At 41.8% G+C, this 19,529-nt stretch overlaps 1 protein-coding gene across 1 annotated transcript in view; it reads right to left on the reverse strand.

Moving 5' to 3' along the window:
- LOC140396536 (F-actin-capping protein subunit alpha-2) overlaps window positions 1-19,529 on the reverse strand; it is a 48,103-nt gene that overhangs the window by 26,862 nt on the left and 1,712 nt on the right. The window lies entirely within an intron of this gene.

The raw sequence follows: 19,529 nt of genomic DNA on the forward strand, positions 1-19,529 counted from the left end.
CAGTGCCAGTGCATCCTTTCTCAAGTTAGGAGACCAAACCAAGACATAGTACTCCAGGTGTGGCCTCACCAGCATCCTATACAGCTGCAACATAACCTCCCTGCTTTTAAACTCCATCCCTCTAGCAGTGAAGGACACAATTCCATTTGCCCTCCTAATTACCTGCTGCACCTGCAACCCAACCTTTTGCGATTCATACACAAGGAGACCCGGGTCCCTCTGCACAACAGCATGCTGCAATTTTTTACCATTTAAATAATAGCCCATTTTGGATGACCTCACATTTACCAACATTGTACTCCACCGGCCAGACCCTTGCCCACTCACAAACTACCTATATCCCTCTGCAGACTCTACCACTCATCCTAGTGTCATCTGTGAACCTCGACACATTACACTTGGTCCAAATCATCTATGTAAGTTGTAAACAATTATGATCACAAACAGATCCGAGGCACACCAAGAGCCACTGATCACCAACCAAAAAAATAGCCATTTAACCCCACACTTTTCTTTGTCAGTTAACCAATCCTCTACCCATGCTAACACATTACCCGTAAGATAAGGGGTTCACCCTTACCTTGCGCAGCCTTTTCGAATGCCTTCTGGAAATCCAGATACACCACATCCACCGGTTCCCTTTATCCATCACACTTGTAATGTCCTCAAAGAATTCCAATAAACTAGTTAAACATCTCCACATCCTAGTTAAACATGACCTGCCTTTCATGAACCCGTGCTGAGTCTGCCCAATGGGATAATTTCTATCCAGATGTCTCGCTATTTCTTCCTTTTTAAAAAAAAATATTTTTTATTCTCCTTTTTCACATTTTCTCCCAAATTTACACCCACCACCAATAAACAATAATCAGTAACAAATATGTCAATCCCCATATCATTAACAACGATCCCATCCTCCCACCAAACCCCAAACATTAGCCCGCATGTTCACATAAACAAATGACAATAAAGAATCAGGAATCACCCATAGTCACCCTTTATACACACCACCCCCTTCCCCCCAACCCTCCCACTCACCCACCCCAACTAATGTTCGATGTTATCCAGTTCTTGAAAGTGCATGATGAATAATGCCCATGAATTGTAGAACCCCTCCATCCTTCCCCACAGTTCAAACTTGACCTTCTCAAGAGTCAAGAATTCCAACAGGTACCCCCGCCACGCCAGGGCACAGGGTGGGAAGGTTGCTCCCCAATCCATCAGGATCCGCCTTCGGGCGATCAACGAGGCGAAGGCTACAACATCTGCCTCCGCACCAGTTTCCAACCCTGGCTGGTCCGACATCCCGAATATGGCCTCCCGGGGGCCCGGGTCCAGTTTCATGTGCACCACTTTAGAAATTACCCTAAAAACCTCCTTCCAGTAATCCTCTAACTTTGGACAGGACCAAAGCATATGAATGTGATTAGCGGGGCACCCTCCCGCAACGCGTGCACACATCTTCTACTCCTTCTACGGAATGTCAGCCCCCCCCCTCCCGAGACACCACAAAATACTCACTCTTATCTAGATTTAGTTTGTACTCCGAAAAAGACCCAAACACTCGAAGCAGCTCCAATATTCCCCCTATCGACACACTTGGTTCCGACACGTATAACAGCAAGTCATCGGCATATAAGGACACCTTATGCTCTATCCCACCTCGCTATTTCTTCCTTGATGATAGATTCAATAAATTTTCCCCACTACTGAAGTGAAGCTAACCAGCCTATAATTACCAGTGTTTTATCAACCTCTTTTTTTTTTTTTTGTTAAAAACAGTGGCATCACATTGCTGTTTTCCAATCTGCCGGAACGGCCCCAGAGTCCAGTGAATTTTGGTAAACTACCACGAGCATTTTTTAGTTTTCCCCCCCAATCTCTTTTCATACCCTGGGATGCATTCCATCAGAGCCAGGAGACTGGTCTACCTTTAGGCCCATTAGCTTGCCCAACACTATCTCCTTAGTGATAATGACCGTTTTAGATCCTCACCTGCCATAGCCTCCTTGCCATCAATTATTGGCATGTTACTAGTGCCTTCCATTGTGAAGACCGACACAAAATACCTGTTCAATGCCTCAGCCATTTCCTCATTTCCCCTCATTAAAATCACCCTTCCCATGCCCTAAAAGACTAATGTTTACTGTAGCCACACTTTTTTTTATATATTTGTAGAAAGTATTGGTATGTGTTTTGATATTCTGAGCTAGTTTACTCATAATCGATCTTACTTTTTTGAGATTTTTTTCATGGCTTTCTGTTGTCCTTTAAAGATTTCTCAATCCTCGGGTTTCTCACTAATCTTTGTTACTTTGTATGCATTTTCTTTCAATTTGATACCCTCCTTCATTTCCTTAGACATCCATGGATGATTAGTCCTTTTCCTACCTTCCTTTTCACTGGTATATACTTTTGCTGAGCACTGAAAAATCGCTTTAAAAGTCCTCCACTGTTCCTCAATTGTCCCACCATAAAGTCTTTGCTCACAGTCTACCTTAGCCAACTCTTCCATTGTAGTTTCCTTTAAGCACAAGACACTGGCATTGGATATTACCTTCACACCCTCCAGCTGCATTTTAAATTCAACCACATTGTTATCGCTCTTTTAGAGAGGATCCCTAACTACAAGATCATTCATTATTCCGAGGACCAGATATTGGATAGCCTGCTCCCTCGTCGGTTCCAATACATACTGTTCAAGGAAACTGTCGCGGATACATTCTATGAACTCCTCTGCAAGGCTGGTTTGACCAATCGGCATGTCGATTAAAATCCCCCCATGACAACTGCCATACCAGTTTTACATGCATATAAGTTATTTTTTTGGTTATTGCCCCTCAACAGTGATGTTATTATTTGGTGGCCTATGGACTATGTTTGTCAATGACCGTTTCTCCTTTCTATGTCTAATTTCCACTCAGATGGATCTAGCCTTTTACTCCATAAAACCTATAATCATCTCTCACTACCGCCCTAATGTCATTCTTATATATCAGAGCCACACCACTTCCCCTACCACCCTTTCCCCTACCTCCCGGTCTGTCCTTCCAAATAGTCTGATACCCCGGGATATTTAACTCCCAGTCGTGACCACCCTGCAACTATATCTGTAATGGCCATTAAATCATACTCATTTGCGAAGATTTGTGCTGTCAACTCATTTACCTTGTTTCAAATGCTACAAGCATTCAAGTAAAGTGCCCTTATGCTGTTTTTTTAACCGTCTTTTTGAATCCTAACACCTCCAATAATAACATTTCCTGAGTTCTTCCCTTTAACTTTTTTCATAATTTTCCCTGTAGTTGAACCCCCCCCACCCCCAGCATGCTAACCTGCTGCTTTGCTTCTCATTAACCATTATTATTCCCGTAGTGTCACCCATTCTCTCTCTCCGCCCCCCTCCCCCCTACACACTTGTTAGTTTAAAGCCCGTGACCACACTATTTTCCTTTCCACTAGAATACTGGTCCCAGATCGGTTCAGGTGAAGACCATCCCAAAGGTACAGATCCCTCTTGTTCCAATACTGATGCCAATGCCCAATGAAAAGGAACCCCTCTTTCCCGCACCATTCCTTTAACCATGTGTTTACTTCCCTAATTTTCTCATCCCTACGCCACTTTGCATGTGGCTCGGGTAGTAATCCTGAGATTATAACCCTCGAGGCTCTTTAATTTAGTTCCCAGTGCCTGATAATCCCCTAACAGGCATGACAAGGAAAGAGGACCTATGTTGTTTGGCCCAAAATGGACCACAACTGGATCCTCCCCTCTCACCCTAATATCCTTTCAAGCCTGGAGGTAAATATTTTACCTACCAGTATCGACTTATATCAATATTTATAGTTTACAATGAAATCAATTATGAACATCTACAGGATTATACTTTGGTTCGGAAGTCTTTGTTTGGGCTTTAAATCCCTGAAAAGCTAGTGTCGCTTTTTGCATGAGGTAAATGAAAGATTATAGTTTCAAGCTGAAAATCATGGGGTTGACATTTATAACAGTATATACAGGGCAGCACGGTAGCAGAGTGGTTAGCACTGTCACTTCACAGCTCTAGGATCCCAGGTTGGATTCCCAGCTTGGGTCACTGTCTGTGCGGAGTCTGCACGTTCTCCCAGTGTCTATGTGAATTTCCTCCGGGTGCTCTGGTTTCCTCCCACAGTCCAAAAATGAGGTTAGGTGGATTGGCCATGCTAAATTATCCATAGTGGCCAAAAAAAGGATAGGTGGAGCTACTGGGTTATGGGGATAGGATGGTGGTGTGGGCTTAAATAGGGCGCTCTTTCCAAGGACAGGTGCAGACTCGATGGGCCGAATGGCCTCCTTCTGCACTGTAATTTCTATGATTACCACTACAATGCAATGTTACCTTAAATATACTTGTTTCCTTTGTTGTGTACTTTTCAGTCTGATTCATCAACTTAGTGCAGTTTATTGCCACTTTGTCACCATATATGCATACAGGCGGCATAACACAACCTCGCCACAATTCCATCTAAAAAACACTCAAGTGAGGGGTAAATATTGCTAATTAGCAGCTTGCTGTTGGTTATCATTCACAATTACATTTTCCCTTCTGCTTCTCATTTCAGACAACCCATTCATATATGTACATTGTTCCTTCCCTTACATTGCTGATTGCAACCTTTGTTTACACAGGTTTAAAATCAGCAGCTGAAGCTTGGACTGAAATCAGGAAACAAGTTGCAAATTAAATATCACAGTTCCGAGGACTGGAGTAAAGCAGCATCTGACCTCTAGCCAAGAAGAATGAAGTGCCATGCTGGCAATATCACTTGGAAGAGGAGGAAAAAAAGAATGTTCACTAATACAGCACCTTATAATCAGTCATTTACTTTAGCAGTTATGTTGTGAAGTAGGAAGTGCAGCAGCCAATTTACAAGATCAACATTTAAAAACAATGGTAATTCGACAATCCCATGTTAAGCAATGCTGATTGCAACATACATATTGGCCAGGACATAAAGAAGACTCCCTGCTCTTTAATCAGTGCCGTGGAACCTTTTACACCCATCTGAGTGGGCAGACTGGGTCTTGGTTTAATATCTCATCTGAAAGATGGCAATCCCTCAGTCCTGCACAGAAATGTCAGTCTAAATGATGTGCTCAATTAGCAGGATGCAAACTCTTAACCTTCGGACCACAACCGAGCCATGATTGAAAGCCATGTCGCTATAGGAGTACCTGAGCGAGGGAAGGAACCATGTCTAAGATGACCCATACAAACATAATGTGGAGTAGGCTATTCGGCCCCTCGAGCCTGTTCCACCGCTCTTTATGACCTTGACTGATCAGAGACTGATGACCCTCAAAAAATTATTATCCCAGTCTTATATGAGCGAAACCTTATTTTTAAACAGTGACTACTAGTCCTAGATTCTTCCAGTAGAAGAAACATCCTCTCCATATCCATCCTGTCAATACCCCTCGGGATCTAAAAAGGTTTCAATCAGGTTGCCTCCTACTCTTCAAAAGCCTAGTGATACAATCCAAACCTATCCAATCTTTCCTAAGATAACCTGCTCATTCCTGATATTAGTCAGCAAACCTTCTCTGAACTGTCTCCAATGCATTTACATCTTTCCTTAGATCAGGAGACCAATACTGCATACAATACTCCAGATATGGTCTTGCAATGCCCTGTACAATTGAAGCACAATCTCACTACTTTTTAATCAATTCCCCTCATTCCAACATTCTATTAGCCCTCCTAATCACTTGCTGTACCTTGGTACCAGTCTTTTGTGATTCATGCACTAGGGCATTCAGATCCCTCAGCACCTCAGAACTCTGCAATCTCTTACCATATAGATAATAAGCTTTTTTTATTTTTGCTGCCAAAATGGACAATTTTACATTTGTCCACATTATATTCAATTTCCAGAGTTTTGCCCACTTACTTAATCTACTTATGTTTCTTTGTAGCCTTCTTACACCCTCTTCACAATTTATTTGCCGACCTCTCTTTGTGTTGTCAGCAAATTTAGCAAACATACCTTCAGCCCTTCATCCAAGTCATTTATATAAATTGTATCAAGTTGAGATCCCAGCACAGATTTCTATGGCACATCACATCACTTCCTTTTCCACAATCAGAAAAGACCCATTTATGCCAACTGTTTCCGGTTAGCTAGCCAATCTTTAATCCATGCTAATGTTACCCATTATACTATGTGTTTTTATTTATCATAGTAACCTTTGATGTGACATCTTATCAAAAACTTTCTGGAAATCTAAGTACAGCACACTCACCAGTTCCCCTTTATCCACAGCACACATGACTCCTTCAAAGAACTCAATAAACTAGCAGTGGTTTAGCACTGCTGTCTCAGTGCCAGGAGCACAGGTGAAATTTCAACCTTGGGTGACTATGTGCCGTTTGCCTGTTCTCCCCTTGTCTGTGTCCTGGTTTGTATCCACATTCCAAAGATGTGGTTAGGTGGATTGGCCATGCTAAATTGCCCCTTACTTTGCAAAGCTCAGATGGGGTTACAGGGATAGTGTGGGGAAGTGGGTCTAGGTAGGGTGCTGTTTCGGAGGGTCAGTGCAACCCCAATAGGCCAAACTCCTTCATCACTATAGGGATTCTATGATTGGCTAAACACGATTTCCCCTTCATAAAAACTGAGGCAAACCTTTTTCTGCATTTTGCAGACTGAGACATCCTGCTGTTTTTAATCCTAATGCTGTCATTTTTCATGGCCTTAAATAAATTTAATTCCTTTGTAAGTTATTTGGCTATCCTCTTCAACCAGACAAGTGAGCCTTTAAGCTTGGTCCCTTTTCTTTGCATGAGTAATATTGCATTCAGAATCATTTTAAAAGGATGTTGATAGTTTCTCCACTGTCCTAGTTTCTCCACTGTCCTCGTCATACGTAAACCTGCCAAATTCACTCTGACAAGACTGCAAACACATTATAACCCCATCCACAATTTCAGATTCAAGGCTTCACTCTGGATATCCCGAGTAAGAAGCTTACCTCAGACACCATTAATTCTATTCAATCTAATTGTGTCTCTACCTGTCCTTTTCATATCCTCTTGATATTGGAATTCGTATACACTAACATACAACCTTTCTGCCAAATACAGTATCCTCTAAGCAATTTATATGCCGAGGGCAGCACAGTAGCACAGTGGCTAGCACTGTGGCTTCACAGCGCCAGGGTTCTACTGAGTTACTGTCTGTGTGGAGTATGCACGTTCTCCCTGTGTCTGCGTGGGTTTCCTCCGGGTGCTCCGGTTTCTTCCCAGTCCAAGGACGTGCAGGTTAGGTGGATTGGCCATGCTAAATTGCCCTTTATGTCCCAAAAAAGGTTAGATGGGGTTATTGAGTTATGGGGATAGGATGGAAGTTAGGGCTTAAGTGGACCGGTGCAGACTCGATGGGCTGAACGGCCTCCTTATGCACTGTATGTTCTATGTTCTATCCCCAGTAGGCCATTATACTCTACAAGCAAAACATTACACAAAGAAAGTAAAATTAAACAAATATTGTTTTATGGACAGTTTCACTTTAAATATAAAGAAAATTTGAAGTATTTTAATGCAGATCAGGGTTCTGTGCCTTTGAGTACATACAGCAGCAGTGCAAGGCCAAATACTTTTTCGAATATGCCCCGATTTTAAAGTCAGATGAATGGAACCAACACCCAGAGAAAAAAAATCTGGGGATATCTCTCTCACTGCTAAAGTAAAAAAAATGCACAAGAAAAGAAAATGTAAAACAAGAATGGAAGAAAATGTTCTGTGATCTGGCTTCCAAAATGTGTTAGGGTATATGTTCACTCATGCCCAATTTAAAGTTGTCAAAGGAAACTGTTCCAAAAAGGGGGGGGGGGGGGGGGGAAAGAGAGAAAGAGAAAAGAGTGAATCATTCATTTGAATTTCCTTTTCTGACCTAATTCAACTGCAGCACATTCATGACCAGTTGCAATGATGCAATAATCACTGAAGCTACAACCTTATCTTTACCACAAGCTAAAATTATATCAAGTTTCTTAAATAGCATGCATTTGTATCATGCATTTCATGACCTCAAATGTTTAAGTGTAGTTGGCTGTAAGTTCTTTAGAAGTGTAGTCATGTTGAGAAACAGGACACTCAATTTGCACATAGCAAGGTTCCACAAACAGCAATGAGATTACAAACAGATCATTTGAATTAGTGTGTTGTATGAGGGATAAATATTAGCCAGTACACAGGAAGAACCCCTCTATTCTTTGAATTGTGCCATGGGATCTGTTACATCAATGTGTGTTGCAAACACCATCTGTTTAACATTTAAAGTAAAATCCAAACACCAAAACACTTTCTGCAAATACTTCCCATTTTCATAATAGGTGCTAATTATGGATCATTTAGCCATCATAATCGGACCAAGGTCAAAAACTTAGTAGCATAGACTTCATATCCTGCACAGACTGCTAGCCAGGTTAGTCATGGATAAGTCCACAGATATCCTGCCATTAACTGAGCCATAATTATTGGCTAAATGGCAAATCTTTCTTTATCACGGAGGCCTCCACATCTCACTAACCCATTATTTGTTCCATCCAAATAACTATGGTGAAATCCAAATAGCTATGGTGAAACCTCAATCACCAAAACGTCCCTAATTCTTTTGGCACAACCTTGCCCTGTTCCATCTCTCCCAACTCAAAAATCCATTGATCACTCTTCCAAAGCCCATGATAAGATGTTCTCCTCCATATCTTCTTTTGCCTAAATACTGATTTAATTCCTGATCCTTGGTGACTTAAACCTTCACTTCATGAACGCCTCCCTCAATTTTGACTTGTCAGCATAAATCATAAATTTGTACATCAAGCATCGGAGTTCACCGAGACCAGGCACTTTTGTCAATAAGCTTCTTGATTTGAAGTACACACTTTTTCCTAACTTTATGTCTAGACCCAGAAATCAAGCAGAAAATCTTTACTCTGCACCTCAACTCCTGGATTCCCATTTGAGTTTGGATATATCAGTAAACAAAATAACTTAACACTTACGGTGTGTTTTGCAAATTTCAGAGGTCAGTGACTCACTGAAAATAAATACTTTCCAGCATCTAGCCAAATACTGGGGCTGGTTTAGCATACTGGGCTAAATCGTTGTCTTTTAAAGCAGACCCAGGCAGGCCAGCAGCACGGTTCAATTCCCGTACCAGCCTCCCCGAACAGGCGCCGGAATGTGGCGACTAGGGGCTTTGCACAGTAACTTCATTGAAGCCTACTTGTGACAATAAACTATTTTCATTTCAAATATATTTTCATATTTTATACCAAACCCCCTTCTAGTGCTTTCATTCAAATTGAGCCCAACCCCTTCAGCAAAACAACATCTACTCCCTATATCATTTAAAAAAACTTTAAATCATATCACCTTCAAGTCTACACATCCAATGTACAAATGCCGCTTTTCGGAGCCTGACAACAAACAAGAGCTGTAAACATAGTTATAAGTCTGGGTTGGGCTCCTTTGGACCTTCTCTCAAGCACTCAATTCAGCCAGGCGGCCTGCCCTCTAGAATTTCTTCTTAAAACTTCCATTCTTCTCTTATTTAAAATCCTTATCAAAATCCATCTTTACTCCCAAGTCTTCCTTTAGCTTAATTTATCTTCCTTGTCTCGAGGTTCCATTTGCTGTACTCCACTGTAAAGTGTCGTAGAGCAATTTGAATGCCAAAGGCACTATATAAAGACACACCACTGTTACATTATTCTGTTGTCTCACTACATGTGGTGGAAGAAGAAATAGTATAGAAGCAATTAAGGTGAAGTTAAATACATAAATGAGGGAGAAAGGAATCTCCCAGTCTCTGCGTGGGTTTCCCCCGATGCTCCGGTTTCCTACCGTGGCCCAGGGATGTACAGGTTAGGTGGATTGGCCATGCTAAATTGCCCCTGTTCAAAAGGTTACGTGGGGATTACTGGGTTACGGAGATGGGATGGAGGTGTGGGCTTAAGTAGGGTATTCTTTCCAAGGGCCAGTGCAGACCCGAGGGGCCGAATGGCATCTTTCTGCACTGTAAATTCTATGATCCTTTGATATGTTCACCTTTTTTTTTTCCTTTTTGAGATGGTTCAGGTGAAGCTTGAACCCAAAAATGGTCTAGTAATTCCAGCTAGCTGAACAATCACAGAAACAGGCCATTTGGCCCAACAATTATATGCTAGTGATTATGCTCCACACAATCCTCCCCTCATTCCAATTAAGCAAACTCCATCCTATCCTTCTATTTCATTCTGCCCCATGTGATTTTTTTTAGATTCGGCTATTTGCCTCAACTACTCATTTTAGCAGCGAGTTCTATATTCTAGCCAGTTTCCAGGTAAAATGTTTTTCCTTAATTCCCTACAGGTTTTGCTACTTATGGCCACAAAATATAGGAGCAGAATTAGGCCATTCGACCCATTGAGTCTGCTCCACCATGCATCCCCATTTTCCTGCCTGCTCCCCGTAATCCCTGATCCCCTTATTAATCAAGAACCTGCCTATCTTGGTCTTAAAGACACTCAAATGACTTCTGCAGCAAAGAGTTCACAGATTCACCACCCTCTGGCTGAAGAAATTCCTCCTCATGTTTTAAAAGGATCACCCCTACAGTCTGAGGCTATGCTCTCGGGTTCTAGTCTCTCCTACTAGTAGACATATTTTTCCCATGTCCACTCTATATAGGCCTCTCAGTATTCTGTTAAGTTTTAAAGAGATTCCCCTCCCCCATCCTTCTGAACTTCATAGAGTACAGACTCAGAGTCCCCAATCACTCCTCATATGACAAGCCCTTCATTCCCGGGATTGTGAACGTCCTCTGGACTCCCTCCAAGACCTGCACATCCTTCCTTCAATACAGGGCCCAAAATTGCTCAATATTCCAAATGGAGTCTGACCAAAGCCTAATACAGCCTCAGCAGTACATCTCTGCTCTTGTATTCTAGCTAGCCCTCTCAAAAATGCTAACATTGCATTTGCGTTCCTAACTGCCAACTAAACCTGCATGTTAATCTTAAGAGAATCCTGAACTAGGGCTCCCAAGTCCCTTTGGGTTTCAGATTTCCGAAGCCCTTCCCCATTTAGAAAATAGTCTATGCCTCTATTCTTCCTATCAAAGTGCATAACCTCACACTTATAAACATTATATTCCATGGCCACTTCTTTGCCCATTCTCATTCTAACAGACGAAGCTGTGCAGACTCAGCCCTGTTTTACATGCTCTTCCAAGTAATCTGCAATCTCAACCTTAATAATGGACTCGAAAACCTTACCAAGGACCAAAGTAGGCTAACCGGCCTATAATTTCCCATCTTCTGCCTCCCTCCCTTCTTAAACAGGGATATTACATTCGTCATTTTCCAGTGCTCTGGGACCCTACCCAATTCCAGTGATTCTTGAAAGATTGCCACCAATGCCTCCACAATCTCCTCCGCTATCTCTTTCAGAACCCTGGGGTGGAGTCCATCTGATTTATCCACCTTCAGAACTTTCAGCTTCCCCAGCACCTAGCTTTGGTCTCACCAGCAAGTGGAAACATCTTCCATATGACCATGGTCCCTACTCTGATTTCTAATATTGTGGCCAGCTTGCTATCCATTTTGCAACTGCTCCCCCATACCGCCACCTACCTCAGTCACGAGCCTTCCCTTAGAACGGATTTTTTAAAATCCATCTATGTCCACTATAGGAGCCCTATGTAACCCTCTGGTTAATTCTTCAAAGAATTCAATCAGGTTGGCAAGCATAACACCTCTCTTTTGGGATCTGTGCTGACAGTTATATTTGTCATTTCTAGAGATTTTCTAATACATCTGCGAGTAAGGGTTCCAATATCTTTCCTGTCACAACCTTAAACTGATTGGCTGAATGTTCACTAGATTAGCTATCCACAGGAATCACATTAGCTATCTGCCAGTCATTACTCCTTTTTCTAATTTTTAATATACATGGCATAGTGCCCCTACTTTCGCTTCCCTAACGTCTAATATGTTCAGATAGAGTCATCCTGACCATGCATTTTATTATCTAAGCTTTATTAGTTTATCAATTATCTACCTTCTACAAACAAATCAAACATCTCACCTAATCTCAAAATGGGTGTGGTCTGCATGCTACAATGTTTGAACTTTCTGGATGTTGGGGAAGGAAAGAGAAATTACTGATCAATTTAAAAAACTCAAAAGTGTACATATGTCAACATTAGACAAATGATGCTTGCCGCAGCAATCAAATCAACTTGCCACGGTTTATAACTGAAGAATACATATTTAAGTAAGATGCCTGCAAGAGAAGAACCATAACTATACACGAGTTACTACTTATTTGGTAACTTAATTTGTCACCTCAAAATCTTGACATATCACAGGCTAGAATATCATAGAATTTCATAGAATTTACAGTGCAGAAGGAGGCCATTCGGCCCATCGAGTCTGCACCGGCTCTTGGAAAGAGCACCCTACCCAAGGTCCACACCTCCACCCTATCCCCATAACCCAGGAACCCCACCTTACACTAAGGGCAATTTTGGACACTATGGGCAATTTAGCATGGCCAATCCACCTAACCCGCACATCTTTGGACTGTGGGAGGAAACCGGAGCACCCGGAGGAAACCCACGCACACACGGGGAGGATGTGCAGACTCCGCACAGACAGTGACCCAAGCCGGAATCGAACCTGGGACCCTGGAGCTGTGAAGCATTTGTGCTATCCACAAGGCTACCGTGCTGCCCTAATATCACCCCATCATTAAATATAGGCATACTCCAAGTCTGGAAAGACTACATCAAATACTGCTAGGTGGTTCAGCACATTTCATGTGAGCATATGAAATTTCACACATTCACTGAACTCCAATGCTTCAAACCCCATATCCAGTCCATCACTATGACAGCTTACTACCTTGTGCCTTTCTCACTGCTACTGAAACTGTCATCTACGCATTTGCCATCTCTATACTGGACTTTCCCCAATGCTCAGCTCTCACCTCAAGTTCTAACCTGCATGAACTCTGACTCATCTGAAACTCAGTTGTTTTATACTATTCCACTCATTGATTACCCCAAATCTTCCTGATCTCCACAGATTCCTCATTAAATCTGCAAATTCCCCATATAGCCACCCTAACTTTTCTAGCCTTGTTTTGTTTCTATTGGTAGCTGAGCCTTCAACTCCCTTACCGGCACATAATCGGTCGACATCACCTTTAAAAATCTGATCTAAAGGATACCTTCTCAACAGCACCAACCACATCCCCATACCCCTTCAGATTCCAAGCCACTGTCATTTTTAGTGAGAAATACAAAGTAGCACTGCCTCAACCTTTCAAAACGTTTGTACAGGTACTTTTATAATGCGCAAGAATGAGCCTTTCAAAAAAATGTATCAATCCCTACTCAGTTTACTCCTTTCTAACCCATTTTTACATCCAATTTGCTCTTATTCCCCTAACTTTATACCCTTTAAACTTCTCTGATGACCCGTTGTCAAACATTTTCCTATGGTCCATGCATAATACATCCACTCCTTTCCTCCCATCTACATACAGCATGTTAGCTCAGGAATTCTGTGGTTTGTCAAACACTACTATCCCCTCATGCTGGCCACTTCTATTTTCTCCAATCAAATATATGGTAATTTCGTCCTCAATTGAAAGACTCAAATTTTCTCTACCACAAAATATGAATTTATCTGGTCTGCAATTACCTGGATTATACCCATCTTCCTTTAAAATACTGATGCCACGTTGTCTGTCATAAGGCCAGAGAGTGGCCAATCACAGTCTTGAAATGATTGAGTACTGCAAATTTCCTCCCTCTGGGTCTGCAGATAAATCCCATGAGACCTTAGTGCTTTGTTTTCCTTTAGCTTATATTCCCTTTTCATAATACTGTTCATCTCACTCAACCACTTTAGAATTCACTTTTCTAATATCCTTCTCGAAAGACCAATGACATATACTCAGATACATTTGTAGTTTTTTCATCTACAGGTGTCAATCTTCTCCTCTTTGGGATCACACCTCACTGATATTTGTCAAATACTTGTTCCTTTAGATGTTTTCTGAAAATTCTTCCTACTTCTTCTTAGCTTTCCTTATTCATTTAATAACCAATCATTCTCTCATTCTACCTTACTGATTTTCATTATTCTCAAGAACCATCATAGGTCTTCTTCTTTAACCTTTGTAGGTTCCTAACCTTAGTTAACAAACTAACATTGCTTTTTTTTTTTAAAAACGCATTTTATTCAAACTTGTATCAAAGTAGGTTACAGCAAATAAACACCCCGGGAAGCATTCTTCCCAACAATCAACTATACAGTTTGTACAGATTTTTCTCCTTATTCACGCCCCCCCCTTCCTCCCCATTACCCACTCCCCCAACGACGAACAGCTCCTCAAAAACAGTCACAAACATTCCCCACCTTTTCTCAAACTCCCCTGCTGAGCCCCTTAACTCACACTTTAATCTTCTCTAACCGCAGGAAGTCATACAGGTCACCCAACCATGCTGCTAGCCCCGGTGGCAAAATTTGTCGCCGTGCAATCAGAGAGGCGAAGGACAAGACATTGGCCTTCGTCCTGTCCATGAGCTCCGGCTTCTCGGAAACCCCAAATATCGCCACCAAAGGATCCGGGTCCACTCCCTCCTCCACTATCCTGGCTAAGACCGCGAACACTCCTGCCCAGAATCTTCCCAATTTTTCACAACCCCAAAACATGTGCGCATGATTCACTGGCCCCCACCCACACCTCTCACACTCATCTGCTACCCCCTGAAAGAACCCACTCATTCTCGCCCGAATCATAGCACCCTGAGCACTAACTTAACTGTATCAGGCTCATCCTTGCACAAGAGGTGGTCCCGTTTACCCTTCGTCGTGCCTCACTCCATATTCCCCAATTGATCTCCATTCCCAACTCCGCTTCCCATTTCTCCTTGATCTTCAGCACCCGCTCACCTCCCTGCTCCCCCAGCCACTTGTATATATCCCCAATTCTTCCCTCCCCTTCCACATCCGGAAGCAGCAGTTGCTCCAGCAGGGTGTATCCCGTCAATCTAGGGAACCCCTTCCAGACTTTTCATGCAAAGTCCCTAACCTGTAGACACCTGAACTCTCTACCCCTCGACAGCTCTACCCTCTCCCTTAGCTCCACCAGACTGGCGAACCCTTCCTCCAAATACAAATCCCTCACCTTGACCAGCCCCACTTCCCTCCACCTCCTGTTTACACTATCCATCCCCTCCGGCTCAAACCCATGATTCTCACACAGCGGCGTTAGCACAGACATCCCTTCCACCCTAAAATGCCTCCTCAGCTGATTCCATATCTTCACCGTGGACTGCACCACTGGACTCCCTGAATCCCTACTCTGAGCCATTGGCAATGCTGCCGTCACCATAGCCCTCAAACTAGAACCCTTACAAGATTCCTCCTCCATCCTAACCCCCTCTACCCCTTCTCCTTCCCACCACCGCCACACCTTGTCCACATTCGCCGCCCAATAATAATGAAGCAAGTTTGGCAACGCCAACCCCCCCTGCTGCCTCTGCAGCAGGTTCCTCCCCACCCTCGGCACCTTCCCCGCCCATACAAAGTCAGAGATGATTGTGTCCAATAAACCAACATTGCTAATGGAATATACACTATTCAGGGCTGGTTTAGCGCAGTAGGCTAAATAGCTGGCTTGTAATGCAGAACAAGGCAGCAGCGCAGGTTCAATTCCCGTACCAGCCTCCCTGAACAGGCGCCAGAATGTAGCGACTCGGGGCTTTTCACAGTAACCTTATTGAAGCCTACTTGTGACAATAAGCAATTATTATTACTTAACATGAAACCTGGCAATCCCCATTTAAAAACATTCCACTGTTGCTCTAGAGTCCTGCTCACCAATTTCTCTTTCCATCTTACATCAGCCAATGTGATCAACTTTCTAAAATCTGCCCTGATTCAGCCCAGTGATCTAATCTTTGTTCTAACTTTTTCCCTTCCTAATTGGATCTTAAACCTCATCATATTATGGTCACTATTCCAGGATGCTCACCCTTACTTACATCATCTAACTGATCTATTTGTTACTCATAACCAGATCTAACAAAGTTTCTTTCCTTGTTGGCTGCTGATGCAATTCTCCCCACATGAGGAATTTCATTGCCGTTTCGCCATTTCCTCTCATTGTCTCAATTAAAATCTTTCAGACTAATTTCGCTGTACCTGCTCATCCCCCTAATCTGACTTCCCTCTTTCATTTTATTCTCACTATCTATATATCATACATCCCTAATAATGTAACAAGGCCTTTTTAGAATCCTTGAGCTCCATCCTTAACCATGATTTTTCTAGCGATGTTATAAAGACTAGATGTTTCATCAATAACTGCCTTTGGTTCGCCCAGTCCTTCCATCCTACTTTTTGCAAACATGTATCTGAAATAAAAGATTTTCCATGCTTTTTTTGCCCAAGATGGCAGATGGAATAAAATGCGGAAAAATGGGTAATCCAATTTAGAAGGAGCAAGTATGCAAAATGTTTCCTAAATGGTAAGAAATTAGAATGTCTAGATGTATGTACAAAGGAACCTGGGTGTCCTTGTCCATAAATCACTGAAGGCGAGCAAGCAGGTGCAGCAAGCTATTAGGAAGGTTAATGGAATGTTAGTCGAGTACAAGAGTACAGAGATCTTGCTTCAATTGTATACGAACTTGGTTAGACTGCACCTGGAGTAGTGTGCAGTTTTGGTCCCCTTACTTCAGAAAGATATTATGGCCATCGAGGGAGTGCAACGAAGATTTCCTGGAATGACGAGTCGTTCTTATGAAGAGATTTTGGGCAAACTGGGCCTGTATTCTCTAGAGTTTCGAAAAATGAGAGGTGGTCTCATTGAAACCTACAAAATACTTAAAAGAATAAACAAGGCCGATGCAGGCAAGATGTTTCTGTTCACGGGGCAGTTTCAAAATAAGGGGGCTGCCACTTGGGACTGAAATGAGGAGAAATTTCTTTATACAGAAGATTGTGAATTTTTGGAATTCTCTACCTCATGAGGACTGTGGAAGCTCAGTCATTTGTATATGTTTAAAGCAGAGACTAATATATTTCTGATTAACAATAATGTAAACGGTTATGGGGACTGTGGGTGTAAAACACATTGACATGTCCAATCAGCAATGATCGTATTAAATGCCAGAGCAAGCTCGATGGGCTGAATGGCCTACCCGTCCCCAACTCGTTCATTTGATTTTATTCCTCTACTCCACTTCCTTCTGGTAAATTGCATTCTATATTTCTTTCCTTGCCTCTGCCCTGTTAGCTGATCCCATTTGGTTTTAGTTTTCTAACCTAGTTTAAATACTTCATCAATTCCCTATTTAACCATAGTGCCTGTACGTTAGCACCGACTGTTTACAACAAAACTGACACATATTAGCCATATACAAACTTTTCTTGTTTCCTTGTCCTATTTTACCACATGGCTGAGACAATAAAATTAAGGCTACCACCCTTAAGATCCAGCTAAGCTTATTTTCTAACTAAATTTACCTTCAGACCTTTTCTTACCTACATGAGCCGTGATAACTAGTGTGTGTTGTCTCACGTCTTACAATCTTTTCCAGTCTATTTAATGTGTGTCTTACCCCAACATAAAGAAAATGATGAAGTATCTGGGACATATGGTCTCGACTGCAATAGCGTATCAAACTCCTCTTAACTGATGAATCCTCTTCACTACTGCATTTCTAGCCATGCTGCTAATCTTTCTCCTTTAAGACTCTTGTTTCTCGGTCTCAGAGATATCAGTTGAAAGCTCATGATGGATTCAAACATCTTACCATTAAAAACTGAACATCTATAATAAATAAATAAATACTGCTAAATATCACAAACCAAAAAAAACGGCAAGAATACATTTTTGGGGAAATTGGGTCATCAATGCTCAGAAGGATCATAAATGTCACATGATGCATACCAGACACTGAATATTGCTCCATTATTACAACCCCGATCACTGTAATTATTTCTGAGAATTGCCAAGTAGAAAGGTTCCTAATTAATTTTAATGAAGAGAACATAAGAGCCAGGATGGAGGAGAGAGAACAATTCAGCAGAGTTTGTGAATAAAAAGGGATGTGTTTACACAGAAAATAGGAGCAAGAGGAGGCCATTTGGCCCTCTGAGCCTGTTCCACCATTAGTTATGATCATGCCAGATCATCCAACTCTATAGCCAATCCCACCGTACCCCCATATCGAAGCACCGCAAGTTAAACTACCTGACTCCCTGCAATCTCCCTTAACTTGGTTAGGACACTTCAAGGAATAGAAAAACGTGCAGCTTAGATGCAGTTAACTTATTTATCCGCTTGTCATCATGCTCTACTCAAACACGTTTGATTACCTTTGAGAGAGTGTGGTTTAAAATTTTCCCCAAGTTGGCCAATAGCAATTTTTTTCTTATTGCTTCAAGTGTGTGTGTGTGTGTGTGTGTGTGTGTGTGTGTGTGTGTGTGTGTGTGTATGTATGCTCAGGGTGGGGAGAGAGCAGCACACAAGAGGGCTAATAGGAATGGTGTCTAGAGGTTGTACCATGTCAGGATGGGACAGGATCAATGAACCGGTTGATCTTGCTTTATCTGCTCTTTACTATATGTTTTGTAAAAATTGGTTCAGCATTTTGCTCCAAGCACATTTTTCAAGCATAAAGTACTTGCTAGAATTTTGAAAAATCTGTAGAGGTCTGGAAGTTTTTTTGCACCATTAGTACCAAGTCAATATAAAAACAGGGCAAAGTGTGTTTGCAGTAAATTTAAGACAGATTCTACAAGGAGCAGGATACATGATGCAATTTACAAAGCTATATTTTCTTCTCAAAAAGAATAGCAACCAATAGATCATAAATGAAGTCCATCAATCAATACAATTTATATAAATCCAAGACCTAAACCAGCAAAGGCAGCAGTCAGACAAGATGGCAATTTTAGATTTGGAGGAAGTCATTTTACGTACACAGATACTATGTAGTTCATGAAATATAAATATTACATTCCCAAAAATGTTTTTAAAATAAGCATGGCAAACATTGTTCTAACGCAAAAGATTTCTGTGACATGACTGCATTGACCATCATTGCATTAATTAAACTTATCAGCACACTAAAAATTACAAAATGGTCCGATGTGCTTTAAAAGTAGCAAGGTACATCATTGCCTTTCTCTGGCTAGATAGTTTATTGAATAGTAATGGAGACAGAAATGACCCATGTCACTGAGAAATGAAGTTTCTTTATAACTTTAAAAACTGATTAAAGCTCTTTTGTTCTTGCCAAGGAACATAGGTGAACTATCATGTCCCTCAAACTATATTTCAAAGACTGGAAAGAGAACAGAAAAGAAAATGTGTGATGTGTATTTGACATACCTGGTAGCAAACTGTCAATTTTAGTTTATCAAATTCTTTACTGACAACTTTGGACAGTCTTCCACTACTACACAAAATAATCTATTGCTC

Source organism: Scyliorhinus torazame, chromosome 19, assembly GCF_047496885.1.
Source record: "Scyliorhinus torazame isolate Kashiwa2021f chromosome 19, sScyTor2.1, whole genome shotgun sequence".
In the NCBI taxonomy this organism is placed as follows: domain Eukaryota; kingdom Metazoa; phylum Chordata; class Chondrichthyes; order Carcharhiniformes; family Scyliorhinidae; genus Scyliorhinus; species Scyliorhinus torazame.